The sequence below is a fragment of the Macaca nemestrina genome, chromosome 17, assembly GCF_043159975.1.
Source record: "Macaca nemestrina isolate mMacNem1 chromosome 17, mMacNem.hap1, whole genome shotgun sequence".
In the NCBI taxonomy this organism is placed as follows: domain Eukaryota; kingdom Metazoa; phylum Chordata; class Mammalia; order Primates; family Cercopithecidae; genus Macaca; species Macaca nemestrina.
Genome location: NC_092141.1, coordinates 14973931 through 14986212, shown reverse-complemented (window position 1 = coordinate 14986212; position 12282 = coordinate 14973931). Strand labels below are relative to the sequence as shown.

Below are 12282 nucleotides of genomic sequence, written 5' to 3'. Positions count from 1 at the left end.
GCAGGTGGTCCACTTAATTATTTAATTTCACTTCCAGCCACTACCTTCTGCTTTGATTTGGGGAAGTTACTTGTCTTCCCCATACATTTGAAATTCCAGAATCCTTTACACTTCCTGTGCTTTTTCCTCCTGCTCTCATCCCCTCCACCCCCAAACTCCAGTGGAAAAAAAAATCTCACACACACACACACACACACACGCATACACTCAAAGATTTTTGAAAATCCTATAGAATAAAAAATGTCCATGAATTTGAACCAAATCTGGCATCATTTATACGTGCACAGCTATTTGACTCTGTGGTCGGAAATGGTTTGCTTCAACACCTGAGATGTTTTTTTTTCTTTTTAATGATCTTATTTTAATGGTTCGATTTTGACAAATCCGGAATTCCTGCTGAAAGGGCTACATGAGACACCTCATTCCTCTAACTGGTGACAGGACTTTATGAAGTCTGGGCTGGTACAAAAGCTAAGGCAATTGTAAGAAATGAATAGGCATTTTCAGTTTGGACCAGCCCTGACGGGGTGAGGGCCAGGCCAGACACATCATTCCTGTGAGTAGGGGAGGAAGACTTCCTGGAGGAGGTGATGCTTCAAAGGAGCAGGTAGATGATGAGAAGGCAGACACCTGGGAGGACATTCAAGATGCAAGAGAAACACCAAGGTAAGACTGCAATGAGAAGACGAAGGAGGCTTTCAGTATGTTATCCTGGGAGGGGCTGAAAAAATACTCAAGGTGAAGGAACATGGATCGTGTGGCAGGGGTTATGGCTTAGTGAAGGACCTGGAACAGAGGCGAGATTCACCCAGCAGGTAATGGTGTGCATGTGCATGAGCGTATATGTGGGTGTGTGCAGGTGTGCGCAAATACATTTAGGCAATTTAAGTTGTTCTCTCCACACCCCTTTTTCTGAGACATAGCAGGTGTTAGGCAACCACAATGATTTAATTATTCACCTTGGAGACCTGAAGGGCACAGTGACAGAGCTTTCTGGAGCTTGTTGAGAAGGAAAAAAGGAATTAACAACTAAGGCGATAGGAACCCTCTGAGCTATGGGAGATGGCTTATTCACTGGGAGACCTCAGTTTCTCTGAGGAGCAGGGTGCTGTACTGACCGAGTCACACAGGCTGTGTGACTGGAAAAAAAAACTAACACATCTCCGTGCCTCATGTCCCTCATCTGTGAAGTGGACATTGTTGGGGTGCTGTCCATCAGAATCAGGGGTGGCGGGAGAGCATTCCCTGCTCCTGATTCAGGATTAGGGGTCTGAGCTCTTGGTCACTCTAGAAATAAAATAAGGGAGGCAATGTCTCTTGCCTGCCTGTACTCATCTGTTATTTGAGGTCACAGACAATCACCTCTCTCCCTCTGACTCAGCATACCCCCAACCCCGTTTTCTGCTGGTTGCCTGTAGACTGTAATATGATTTGAGGGGTTTGTCTGCTGAGTTTCTGATGCCTGAATATGGGAGACAGGCGTTCAGTAAAGCCTAGGACCCCAGTGGGTGTGGGTGGGGCCTCAGAACACAGCACAGGCTCACAGAAGAACACACATGTTCCCACAGACTAAGGGCGACGTTTGCTTCTAGTGCTGATCCCCAGGGCTTGGTCCGGGGAGATACAGTTTAGAACCGTGATGGGGGGTGGTGTTTTGTTCTGTTCTATCTTTAGCTCATGGCAAACAATGCAAACCTTTGAGGCAGCTTTAAGGCATTAAGTGGCTTAATTTTTGGTATGATCCCCAGGCTTCCCAAGAATAATAAAACTCCAAATTCAAGTTCAAGTTCAGCCAGGTAAGTGGTTCATTACTTTCTTTCAATTACCCTCATATGTGAAAGGGCTGCCCAAACTACCAAAAGATCTGACACTAAGATTCACAAATAACTGACCGCACAACGGTGTTTGGAGGATTAAATTCAATGTGATAGGACACGTACAGTCCTAAGCAGAGACGCTAATGAGAGCCGAGTTCTTTCTCCTGTGCCATCTCTGGGTTGAGTCAGCCCTTTCCTCGCTGAGCTCTAACAGCCTTTGCCTGCCTCTCTCACACAGCGTATTTCCTTCTGCTTTATTCTTAGGTCAGCCTTCCAGCTGGTCTATGTGCCCCTGGAGAGTTGGGGTCAGGTCTTATTCATTTTTTATAACCTTCATAACCAAATTTAACCAAAACATCAAGAAGAGAAAAAAAAAACCCTTCATTAGAGCTGTTTCTGTTTGACTGGGCTTCCTAGTAACTCTAAAGTCTTTAACACATTCTTGCTTCTCTGGTGTTTGAAGCCTTGCCTCATTTCTAACCTTCTTTTACATCCTTCGAAGTAATAAATAGGGTAGGCATATTTTGTAATTTAAATTTAACTTAGCTTGGCTTTGAAAATGCTGTGAACCTTTGGTGACATGGTCCCAGAGAGAGGAGCTGTAGTATGTCATAAAGACGTCGGACAGGGAGAAAGTGCTCCTCATCTGTCCATAAGGAGGAGGCATTAGCTTCTGTTTCCTGGTTGGGGCTGGTGCTTCAACCTTGAGTTTTCTCTAGAATACAGCTTCTCAAAGTGTAGTCCCCAGACGAGCAGCATCAACATCACTGTGAAACTGCTAGAGAGGCAAATTATTCATTCTCAATCCAGAGCTCCTGAATCAAAACTTAGTGGGGTCTGGGTGGGGCCGGTGCAGCAACCTGCGTTTTAACAAGCAGCCCAGAAGATCCTGAAGCACTCCAGCGATTGAGAACCGCTGATCCTTTAAAACCATTAGGGCTAGAACTAGGTTGGCATGACCGTGGATTCCTCTTCTGGGAGAAAGCAAAATGGATGCTGCAGGCTTCGCATGTGGTGTGTTCAACAGCAGAACTCTGACAGAGCAAAGGCCAACAAGGTATCTTACTTGTCATCGCTATGCTAAATGGAGATTTATTTTTGAGATTTTTTTCCATAAATCTTTTTTTTTTTAAATCAGTAAGCATTTATTTAGTACATAATCTATATTGGACACTCTGCTAAATGCTTTTGGAGACAAATTTATGACATAGTTGTTCTATATACTCTTACACTAAATATTTGATATTTAGATTTTTTCCTGACAAACGTGCTCCACCTGAACTCTTCTAACATCCTATAGCTTCTTTTATTGTCCTGCTATTCTTGCCTGTCTGCTCCCATTTTTTCCATAAATCTTTATGCCCACAAATCTCAGTGAAATGTTAGTAGAACTAGAACAGAGAAATAACACCGTAAACCTCAGACAGGCATGTATGCAGTATTGAAAGGAGATGAATCCCATCCTGCTTGAGAGAGGAAGACTGTTTTCTTACCATTTTGTCCAAGACTCTGGTAAGCAGAACACTATGAGGCAAAAAATCAGGCTTCACTGCAAAGCCCACTTTCTTTCCAGTAGTACATAAAGTGCTAAGTGAACTTTAAGGGGTAGAGAGCAAAGGTGATCAGAGAAATAAAGGGGGATGTAGCTATGAGCATTCAAAGTCCACATGGGAAAGGTCTCTGGAGACAATACTCTTTGTTCCTGGTTCTGAACTCTTTTTATCCAAATCCAGGCACCCAGTTTCTCAGGAGGTCCATCCACCTGCATTTAGAGGCTCCGGTTAGGGGGAGCAGTGGCTCTAAGTACAAAGTGTGCATGGCTTCTATGGCATAGGTTGAGGAGCTGGTTTGGCTGGGAACTGTGCTGGTCCTGCAGATTCAACTCTGAGGAAGACACAGTTCCTGCCCTCGGGGAGCTGACAGTCCAGCGGAAACATGGATGAGTAATCAGTCAGTGACCAACAGCGTGGGCATCTTACAATAGTCTCACATGGGGCGCTTAGGCACTTGATCCAGTCTTGGAGGGGTCAGTGAATGCTTTCCAACGGAAGTCCTGAAAGCTGAAGGATAAGCAAACGTCAGTGAATATGTGATTGGGAGGATGGAATGGAAAGGGCGTGGTGATAACAAAGACTGAATCAGGCAAAGCTAAAGGCATCTGCACGTTGAGGATGTCTCAGTAGGTATAGAGCAGAGGCCAGAAGGCAGCAGGGGAGACAGAAGTGATATGGGAGGCCATTATTATGGAATTTTAGGCCGACTGACTTTGGAGACTTTAGATGGCACTTTAGCAGGGCAGAAGTTTGATTTGAATATAGGCAAGGCTGAGGGACAGCAAGGAGATTTTTGGCTGAAGCTGCCAACAAAGATAAAATTCCTAGAGGTAATATTTGCAAGAAATTGGCTAAAATTATGTCAAGAAAGTTTTACGGCTCTGCCAAAAGACATAAAAGTAGACTTGGACAAATGGAAAGACATTTTATGTTCTTAGTTGGGATGACTCCAAATTATAAATATGTTGATTCCTTCCAAATAAATATGTATTTAAAATGATTCCAATAGAAATATCAAGACTTTTTCCATATACATACAAACCTCCCCCGACCTCCCACCAAGAGATAGAGAGAACGTTTGTATTTTTAAAAAATGTAAATAAGCACTTTGGGAGGTTGAGGTGGGCGGATCACCTGAGGTCAGGAGTTCAAGACCAGCCTGGCCAATATGGTGAAACCCCATCTCTACAAAACTACAAAAATTAGCCAGGCATGATGGTGAGTGCCTGTAACTCCAGCTACTCGGGAGGCTGAGGCAGGAGAATTCCTTGAACCTGGGAGGTGGAGGTTGCAGTGAGCTGAGATCACGCCATTGCACTCCAGCCTGGGCAACAGAGAGAGACTCCATCTCAAAATAAAACAGAAGAAAAGAAAAAAATGTACATAAGCAAGACTAGCCAGGGAAACCTTGAATTAAAAACAGCAATGAAGAGGATGGAAAGTCCTATAAAATTTAAAAACATACTATCATGTGGAATGATTTTTATAGCATATTATTAGAAACAACCCAAATTCTCATAACTCACAGACTGGCTGAATAAACTACAGTATGTTTACTGCACACATTACTAGGCAGTCATAAGAAAGAATGAGGATGGTCTACGTGTACCAATAAGGTCTATGTGTTCTGATAAGTAGACCTTCCCCATCCAAGAGAAAGAATGGGGAAAGCCCTGCAATGTGCAGGGAAAAAACCTGCAAGGTGCAGGCTGGTACATTTAGCATGCTACTGTTTTTTGTATTATAAGAAAAATGGGAAAATAATGATAACTGCAAAGAAATGTTCAAGTTCACTTAATACTTTTGATAGCATTATAACTTTAAGCAGGCTTATGTATAGTGTAGGATAAAGGAAATAAGTATATATCTCAATATTTGTAGGAACCAAGATTTTTCATGTAAGGAAACAGAGATAGTAATATGAAATCAAAGTTAAGGGGAAAAAACTGTGTTGTTTAATTGGAATTTGAAATATTAATGTGCACTAATATTTTAAAAAATCTGTATATATTATATATCAGTTCCCACAGAGAACCTAGGAACAATGACACCCAAGTAATAATCAACACCCCTAACACCTAGATTTTGCTTTCTAAATACCATTCCCCATAAGCAAAAAGATAAGGCTCCTCTGCGAAATTGCTAATCCAGGTCTAGAGCAGAAAAAGTACAAAGCGAGTCTAGGATATCTTGTTGCCCCAGAAAATAAGGAAGTTCTCAGAGATAATGGGGGAATATCAAAAGGTGCAGAAGGCAGCTTGAGGGGCTCTCGATGGTCAAATTCAGTTTCAGATAAGCATCAAAAACACATTGGCTGTAGGTAATTGAAACACCCAAAATCAAGGAGTCTTCACGGATGCACAAAAAGAGAGAGACAGAAAAAAAAAAAGAAAACTCGCTTGCCACCACTAACAGCGATTATTATACCAAATCCTTTTTCCAAGAATTGATAACTAAGAGGGAAAACTAAGGATTTACCCTGTTTTTTAGGATGAAGTATAGTTTGTTAATGATGGAAAGCTATTTTTATAGAAAAATGCAAGCTAATAACTATGGAAAGTAAATAGAATTTAAAAGTCACCATTTGGAAACCTCCAGTGAGGTAACTGCTTCAGGCAAGGATAAACAATAGATGACAAAATCATTAGGTGACTGGCTGAGGGGGAACGGGATGTTCAGATGGTGCCAAAATTCACTCCCACAGGTTATAGGTAAATACCAAAGGGGGAAAACAGCATTTGAATCAGGTGATCAAACTTAGTATCACTAATGGTAGGACGTGTTGCCTTGCATGCCTTTTGATGTGATGCATTTATGAAATGCAGAGCATCACCCATGCAGAATGCTTGCAAGGATGCTTTAACTTGTGCCTAATGAACCCTTTAGATGGAACTTTTGGTTTGCAGAAAATAGAGGACAAAGTTAAATGGCACCATAATGAAACAACATAAGAAACCCAGAATTTGGGACATTCTGTAATATGACTGGCTTGCTATCATCACAAAAGTCAAAGTAAGAAAATACTTACTTTGGCAGGGCATGGTGGCTCATGCCTATAATCCCAGCACTTTGGGAGGCCAAGGTGAGTGGATCACCTGAGGTCAGCAGTTCGAGACCAGCCTGACCAAAATGGTGAAACCCCATCTCTACCAAAAATACAAAAATTAGTCAAGCGTGTAAGCATGCGCCTGCAGTCCCAGCTACTCAGGAGGCTGAGACAGGAGAATCACTTGAACTCAGGAGGTGGAGGTTGCAATGAGTCGAGATCATGCCACTGCACTGCAGCCTGGGCAACAGAGTGAGTGAGACTCCATCTCAAAAAAAAAAAAAAAAAAAGAAAAGAAAAAGAAAAAGAAAGAAAAGAAAATACTTACTTTAAGGGGACTCTTCTAGATTAAAAGAGACCAAAGAGATATAACAACCAAATGCGTAAACCCTGACTAGGCTCTGGATCACTGAAATAAAGGTATTTGGGGAAATTTGCCTTTCCCCAAAGGGAACACCAGTTCGATATTGGAGAATTCGTGTTAATTTTCTTGAACAGGATAATCATATTGAAGGATGTAGGATAATGTCTATTTTCAGGAGATTCCAGCTGAAGCATTTAATTGTGAAAGGGCAAGTTGTTTACAATTTACTTTAAAATTGTTCAACTGAAAATAAGAGGACAGATAAAGCAAATATGGCATAATTTTACAAATGCTCATTGTCTCATTCCATTAACATTTTTGTGTGTTTGAAAATTTTAAGGATAGAAATCTGGAAATTAAGAAAAAAATGACAGACTGATAGTCCCAAGTTTTCAGATTGAGCAGGTGTTTAGTAATTTACCAAGAAAAAGAAAACATGATAAAATCAATGATAGAAGGCAAGGTTGGTAGGCTCAAGCAAGCAGGTCTTAACTGAGGAAGAAGGACTACCTTTAATTCCCTTCTTGCTTTTCTCTTCCATGTGGTAGGCTATTCAGGCCAAAATGAGAGTGTGGGGCTAGGGAAAAGGCCAGAGGGGTACTAAGAAGTCTTAGTGAACTTTGGCCTTGAACCTAGACCTGTGATTCAGCTCCAACCAGCAGAACTAAGACATCAAACCTGAGTTCACTAAATAGACTTAAGGGCAGATTTATAAGGGCACAATTGTAATGGCTGGATGTGCTAGGGAAGGAAGTGTCATGAATGATTCCAAGTTTATCTAAATTTTTCAGTTGGGTAGATTGTGTTACCATCACCGAGATACCCTGATCCTACAGGGGCTGAAAAAAAATCAAGCTTAACCAACAAACATGTGAAAATCACTGAGGCCTACAATTGAGTATTACAGTTACTTGAACTAGTCAACAAGATTCCAGTCCATAATCAGAAATTAAAAGTTTAAATTGCAACTGTCACAGGATCCCTGGGGTGTCACATCACCAGCCGGAAACATCTGTGGCCGGCGGCACCTTCTGCCTGAGTATTGCTCGTGTCTGTGGAGTTTGTTCTACCTACTCAGCCCAGCAGCGTGTGCTTGGCTCACACCTGGATCCCAAACCTGCCAAGGTCAAGCCAGGCAAAGAGCAGCAAGGGGTTGTGAGTGAGTGAGCACAGGATCCAGCCATTGTGCACAGCCAGGCACTCTGGCCACTGCAGCAGGGTAGACAGCTCCAGGCCATGGTATAGGTGCTGGCTCCATGCAAGGCTGCAGCTGGACCAAATTTACCACACATGACTTCTGCTACAGACACCTGCATCTGGACTTGGGGAATGTGGTGGTGCCTGGAAGCTTGCAGATGCCAGGAACCATAGAGCCCCAAAAAGGGTGTCACAGCCCTGGCTTGGGGAGCCCCTAGATCTGGGCTCCTCAAAAGTCCGTAGCTCTTCTGTCCTTCTCATCACCCACAATGTGGTGAGCAAGGGTTGTGTTACAGCTATTTCAGTCCCATCATTTGGTGGGTCCCAAGTTCTTGTCCTGCATCTAGGAAGAATGAGGTATGTGGACAACTGGAGGGTGAGAACGGCAGAGAAGTGCTTCACTGAGTGACAGAACAGCTTTCAGGAGACCCGCAGTGGGTCGCTCCTTTCCTCAGGCAGGTCATCCCAACAAGTCGAAGAGACCTAAAGTGGGTAGCTCCTTCCTGCAGCTGGTAGCTCCTTCCTGCAGCTGGTAGTCTTGATGTCTGTTTGAGTCTGGCTGGGTCTGGCGTTTTTATGGGCTCAGAAGGGAGGAAGTGCCTGCTGATTGGTCCATGAGTGGCTATGGGGAGGCCCAGATAAAGCAACGTAAGTTCTCACTCTGGGCCATGAACTCCACCCAGAACTGACAACCTGGCTCCCAGGCTTCAGACCATCCCTGGCTTGAAGGTGAGGCTTCACCAGGCACCTGCCCCTTTCTGCCCAGGAGCCTATCTGCCTCCTGCCACTATCAACATGTTGTCCATGGGGTCCAGGTTACTTATATTGAGGGTTGCCTGCAAGCCGGTGCTGAGCCACCCTCAGCTCCCTCTCGACCTTGCTCCCAGGCTTGTTGGCGCCCAAAGTCCAGAGGGGGCCGAGGCAGCAGGGGACTGCTGTGTTAGCGCCACCCTGAGTGTGCTCACATGCAGCCAGGCTCAGCCACAACTTTACTCCAATATCAGAGCAGGTGCTGGGAGCAGGGAGAAGCCAAGGAGTGCAAGCAGGCCCTTCTCAGACTGCAGAGTTGGTAGGGGGGGCTTCCTGGGTCCCCAAGAGCACAGGGAAGCCCAATTCTGGAGCCATGGCTGAGTGGCTGCAGCCGTGCCCAGGAGCCTGGGACTCCTGTGTTAGCTCGGTAAGGGGTGGGGCTCCCACCTGTTCCCAGTTCCTGCTGGCCTCACAGAGCACACAACTGCAGCCACACCTCCCTTGCTGCAGCTGGCATCTTCGCAGTGGCCCCTCCAGATGGGCCACAGCTGCCATCACAAGCTCATTAGTCATTAGGGAAATACAAACTGAAACCATAATGAAATTGGGTATTGTGGTTACACACCTATGGTACCAGCTACTCAGGAGGCTGAGACAGGAGGATCATTTGAGCCAGGAGTTTGAGGCTGCAGTGAGCTAAGATTGCTATACTCCAGCTGGAGGACATAGCAAGATATTATCTCTGAAAAATGAAAACCATAATGAGACATCACTACATACCTACTAGAATTTCTTGGTGTTGAGGGCACGGAAAACAATTCCCCAAAATATGGCTCTTTGGCATGCTGAGCGCTTTGAAAACTAAAAGGCCCCAGGTATGAGCCTGAGAACTAAGGTCTCCCTCTGACCTTCTCCTGCTCCATCTCTCTGATTCTCTGTCTTTCCCAAAGCATAGGATGAAGTTGTTCTCTGAAGGTTCATTATCTACCTAGTAACTGGACCCCCCAAAGAGAAACACGATTGGCTTCAATACTTTCCCTGAAATTTCACTAAACAGAAATTAAAACTCATATCATAGAGGAAAAGACTAAATGTTAAACACCACAATTAAAACCCAGGCAAACTTCATCCCAAACAACTGTTTGTTCTCCAGTCCCATTCAATTCCCAAAGGTATTTATTTACTTACCATTGACTGAGCATTTGATCCATTCATTTCCCCTAAAAATCGTTTACTCTTACATCCCCAGCTCCCCTTTCCTATGAAGAAGGGTATGTAAGTTTCTGCTCCCCACTGGGCTATTGATTGGTCATTCTCCCGCTATTCCTCCATGCTATGCATATTAAACAATGTTTCTGCCTTTTTCTCTTGTTGATCTGCCTTGGTCAGTTCATTTTCCATGAACCTTCAGAGGGGGAAAGGGGAAGCGTTCCTTCTTTGCCCCTACGAGGGCAATTATACACACACACAAGCACACATAATTATATTTCTAAATATATAAAATAATATATAATTAATTATATATTAATTACATGTAATATACAAATATGTATTTATATAAACATAAATATATTATATATAAATTTTCATATAAATACATAAGCAAATATATATTTATAATTTATATTTATATAAAATATGTAACATATAGTCACATACAATATATGTTATACATATGTACTATATATCATATTACACATATACATATATGATACATACATATATACTGTATGCATTTTTCAAAACACAGAATATTATACGTATATGATATATCATATATTTACATATATAATATACATATTATATTATATATTTAAAAAGACAATATTAGGTTGTAGAGCAACTGGAACTCTGTGTTGCTGATAGGGACACAGCAATGGCACAGACAAAAAATCCACTTGGTCTGGGAAGCGATTAGCCGTCACCTATAAAGTTAATCATGCACTAAGCAGAGAATGAACAATCCCATTCCTGGGCGTTTCCCTGAGAGAATAAAAACATACCTAGAAACTGTCAGCAAATGTTTGTAGTGACTTTTGTTCAAAATTTCTCCAAACTGGAAACAAACCAAAATGTTGGTGAATGGCTAAACAAAATACGACGCATTCATGCAATAGAATACTACTGAGCCATGAAAATGAATGAAATACAAGTCAATCCACACAACAGCGTGAAAAAATCTCAAAGCCATTATGCAAAGTGAAAGAAGCCAAACTCAAAAGGCAACATGCTGTATCACTCCGTTTTTATGACATTCTAGAAAAGGCAAAACTATGGGGTCAGCTCGTGGGGGATTTAATTGACTATAAAGCAGAATGAGAGAATTAGTCGTAGGCAGGGAGGATTGATGGAGCTGTTCTATACCGTGATTGTGATGGTGGTTATGAACCGTATGCATTTTGCAAAACACATAGAATTGTCCGTTATAAAAGAGTGAATTTACTGTATGTAATTACAGTAATCTTTTGTTCTTTTAAGTGAAAATGCAAATAACCATGAGCTCCAACACTGGGCTAGAGTCCAATGACATTAAAATGAGGTCAATTAGCCAACAACCTCCAGGGGTTAGTGTCATGACAATTCCTGATTTTGGAGAGCAAATGTTAGGAACTGTGGAGTGCTGGGGGCTTATGGAGGGCAGGGGAAAGAGCCTGCAGATGAGATAGGCAGGAGACCAGCTGGTGAGGCTTCCTCATGTGGCTCAGGCCAGCGCTGCTCTAGTTCATCTGGGCACACCTCAATTAAACTATTCATTTGCTAATGCTTCTTAGGGTGCTGTTTGTCAGCAGCTCTGTTGCCAAGCCCTGAGCCCCAGGCTCTGCAATATCTTGGGGGACATAAAAAATTATTTTCCTTGATTTGCCACTAAAATATTCCATAGCAAGGATGATCCATCGTAGTTATATCGAACACTTTAGCCAGTTCTTGCTTAAGTGGAAAGCCTCAAGCAACCTCGTCCTAAAATTCCTCACTGCGGTGCAATCTGGTGGGAGATCTTGGGACGTAGTGTCTGAATTCTGAGGTTCCATCCAGGCCACATCACTGACCTATGTCCTCTAGTGTCTCATTGGCAAGTCTCAGTTTTCCCACCTGTCCAGTGGAAATAGTAGTTGTTCTCAGCAAGAAAGCACATTCTGTACGGGTAAGCAATTTGTAAACTGAAAAAATGTTATTTATGCAGAGAAGCGGGGGCCCAGGCGTCAATCCCTCAGACGCGACACTGGGCCCCCTCGACCCTCCTCTGGATTGTTCAGAGCCTTTGTTCTGTCATTTTTACATCTGTGATATGATACTGCTGCCTCCTCTGAAGGATCGGTGGTTCCCACTAATGCAGCCCCTAACAATGGCTTCGATGAAAGAGGTAAGCGAAGAGGCCAGAGGGTCTCCGGAAAGAAAGGAAGCTTGTAGCTTTTCAAGTTCAATGAGGCTTAGGAGGTTGGAAGGCTCTCCAAATAAAGGCCTGTTTAAAAGAACGCCAAGGATTCAAAGCCCGTTCTTTTCCCAGACCTCTGACCACTTTCAGCCATCCTGGGGACGTGTGTGTTTACCCATGTC

The 12282-nt window shown here is 43.1% G+C and overlaps 1 long non-coding RNA gene across 2 annotated transcripts in view; it reads right to left on the bottom strand.

Moving 5' to 3' along the window:
- Positions 1-1751: 1751 nt before the first annotated feature.
- Positions 1752-12282, bottom strand: part of LOC139359444 (uncharacterized) — a 39841-nt gene continuing 29310 nt past the window's right edge. For both annotated transcript variants that reach the window (XR_011615405.1, XR_011615404.1), the window contains exon 3: positions 1752-3877. This is a non-coding gene — a long non-coding RNA (uncharacterized lncRNA). The remainder of the gene's footprint in view (positions 3878-12282) is intronic.